Genomic DNA, 3,274 nt, shown 5'->3' with positions numbered 1-3,274 from the left:
TAGTGCCAGCTCGTGTTGTTTTCCGCGTGTGCGTAAGCGTTGCAGTCTCAGCATGGTCAACTGCGCCGTTGTGGGCTGCTCCAATCGCAGCGACGTTACAGGGAGAAAGAAAAGGCCAACTAGCGCGAGGTTTTTCTCTCTGCCGAAAGTGATCGAAAACCAGTGCGAGAGAACCAAGACTCTGAGTGCGAAGCGCCGCAGCTTGTGGTAAGCACGCATAAAACGTGCTAATTTCAACCACGAAAGCCCCAATGTGCGCGTCTGCGGTGTGCATTTCATAAAAGGTGAGCCCACTGTATGTATCTCCGTTTTATAGAAAAAAAGCCAACATGACTACGTGGAACGCTTTGAAAACAGCTTTGCGTCCGCAGGAGAACCGTCCAACCTGTTCGACGAGACAAATCCAGACTGGGCCCCGTCTCTCAGTCTCGGCCACGGGACCAGGCATGCTGATTCCGCGCGGCACGATCGCAGAGCAAAAAGACTCGCTCACAAGCGACGGGCCGATGTTGAAGCGACAGCAGTGGCATCGGAGGCGTCGCCGCGTGCCTGTCCCGATTCCCCACAGCCACCGCAAGCCGAGGAAGTCAGCGCCGATGAAAATGAGACAGGTCAGTAGGCATTTTTTTTTTTCATAGTAATGCATGGTCATTTGTTTTTGCTTACGATGCATTCCAAGGCCTTTGGTGCGTCGGTCCGCTTACCTAGTGCTTGTGATGCCTAGCCAGCATGCAGTTTCGCTGGCTGCCACTCTAGTTTACGAGCTTATAAACTTTTTTTTTATACAGGAATCGCTGTTCAAACCGACATGACCATTCAAGACATACAGGCACTGGAGCAGCATTCTGTAGTGCTGAATGAACATCTGTACACATTGCAGAAAGAGAAAGAGCAGCTCGAGGTGACTGAAGACTCACTGAAAAGTTGTGAAGCAAAGGTGCGACTGTACACTGGGATGCCAAACTTTGCTGTTTTATTTGCTGTGGTCGAAGCACTAGCAAGCTTCATTTCACACAATGTCAACAATAAGCTCACAAAATTTCAAGAATTCGTTCTGTTCATGATGAAGCTAAAAGTAAATCTGCAAAACGCTGACCTTGCATTTCGGTTCAATATTTCAGAGGCTACAGTATCGCGCATTTTCGACAAAGGCTGCACGTGGCGTATTGCAGACCTAAAGATGAAATAATCTGGCCCACACGAGATGCTTTGCAAAAGACAATGCCACAGGCATTCTACGACTCGTTTGGTGCGAATGTAGCAGTCATCATCGATTGCTTCGAAATCAAGATAGAAAGGCCATCATCGTATCTTCCAAGATGTGAAACATGGTCCCAGTATAAAGGTAGCAATACAGCCAAGTTCCTGATTGGGATTGCTCCACAAGGTGTTGTTACATATATATCCGAAGGTTGGGGAGGCAGGGCAAGTGACAAACATATCACCGAACACTGTGGGTTTTTGGACAACTTGGTGCCTGGAGACGTTGTACTCGCAGACAGGGGTTTTAACATCAGCGAAAGCGTTGGTTTCTACTGTGCAAAGCTTCACGTGCCAGCGTTTACCAGGGGAAAGAAACAACTTTCAGCAGGAGATGTGCAGAGCACAAGAAAGCTCGCAAACGTGCGAATACACGTGGAAAGAGTAATTGGACTCATTAGGAATAAGTTTATTTTTCTGAAGTCTGTCGTGCCAATCGATTACGTTGTGTGCCGGCCAGGAGATGAATTCGCACCACTCGACAAAATTGTAACTGTGTGTTGTGTGCTATCTAACTTGTGTGCATCAATTGTTGCTGCACCAAAGGACGCCACTGGACAGCAGGCTTCAGCCTCAGTGGATGAGTGATTGTGAATCCTGCTTCAGCACGTCTGAATAAAGCACTGGACAGCAGGCTTCGGCCTCAGTGGATAAGTGATTGTGAGTCCTGCTCCTGCATGTCTGAATAAAGCAAACTCAGAATCTGCTGACGGCATTGTCATTTCTCAACGCCAGATTTCAGCGTGTCCCATATGGGCCACGTGTGTTCCAGCCTCAAGACGCACTTCCAAGGTTGAAACATGAGGCAGCTGTCCAAGTTGTGTTACAGGTTGCTTAGCCTTTGGGTCCTTTGCACTCTGGACAAAACCACAGTGTAGTTTTTGGTGCTCGCTTGAGTGCCACGCATGAAAAGTGGAACCATTAGTAGTGGCAGGATGCGTTGTCGCAAGCAACCATCTTTCCAGTTTCTGGTCCACGGCAAAAACAGTAGACATCACTGGGAGAGTTTACCACTGGACCAGCATGCTGCCTGGTGAAGTAGGTGCTGAAAAGCTCGGGCAGGATTGCATGAATGAAGAATTTTCTTCCAGCAGCCAGAATTTCCTCACAAAAGTGCCTGTCTTTCTGTATTTTCTCCACGTGCAACAAATTAGGTGTCCACACCACGAAGTCGCACCACTGAACATCACATACAGCCATTTGTGTCTGCACTTGGTAGAAATATCCTTGTTGTCGCCGTAGCTGGACTACACCATTGACAGTTTCCAGGCAGGAACCTGCAGTAGCCATCTCTGTAACGTCCTTCACTTCCCTGAGCGAAAATGGGCACTTAAGTTCAACAACACCCTTCCCACAGCATGCGCAACAAACAAGACCGTCTGGTGTTGCTCCAACAAACGGATATCTTGTACTCAGGTGAAAACCCGACTTGGAGCACTTGAACATGTCGTGCTTCTCGGCTTCACTGGTTTGGTATGCCCTGAAGGCACGGGGCTCATTTTTCACTCCCCATGTGATGGCAGGCGTCTTCAGCGACTGCTTTTCAGGATAGCATATCAGTTTTAGCAGTGATATGCTAGGGTTATCAATGCTTGTTTTGGCACACCCTTTTCATTACAGAAGCAGTCACCCTGCCCGCTCGGTACAAAAACCAATTAGACGAGCTGCTCTGTTGCCTTGTCAAAGCTTCAACGGCCTTTACGGTCTCTTCACTTATAATTATTGATGGCATGACATCATTGGCTTTCTTAACCAAAACATCAAAATCATGCGCCAACATTTCTTCGGAGTAGAGGTTTCTCAAACGGGCATCATGCATCGGTACAGGATTTTGAAAGTGTCCATCATATCCGGGGAGGACTGAAAAAATTGAAGGAACAATGTCGGCATCCTGAATTGAGCCGTAAAGCTTGGTACGCTCCTACTCTGAAAGTGGCGGGACATGAGCCCGCTCCTTGACTGGACCTGCCTCAAAGGAATTGCTATCAAGCTGCCGCTTTTTCCCTTTAGATGA

The 3,274-nt window shown here is 48.0% G+C and overlaps 1 long non-coding RNA gene across 1 annotated transcript; it reads left to right on the top strand.

The window, feature by feature from the left end:
* The first annotated feature begins 224 nt into the window (after positions 1-224).
* Positions 225-813, top strand: LOC144100443 (uncharacterized). Its single transcript, XR_013307655.1, has 3 exons — positions 225-284; positions 372-611; positions 789-813. It is a non-coding gene; the product is annotated as an uncharacterized LOC144100443 (long non-coding RNA).
* Positions 814-3,274: the final 2,461 nt, after the last annotated feature.

This window comes from Amblyomma americanum, chromosome 8 (assembly GCF_052857255.1).
Source record: "Amblyomma americanum isolate KBUSLIRL-KWMA chromosome 8, ASM5285725v1, whole genome shotgun sequence".
Lineage (NCBI taxonomy): Eukaryota > Metazoa > Arthropoda > Arachnida > Ixodida > Ixodidae > Amblyomma > Amblyomma americanum.
The sequence above is the reverse complement of the archived record's forward strand: the minus strand, read 5'-3'. Positions and strand labels throughout refer to the sequence as shown.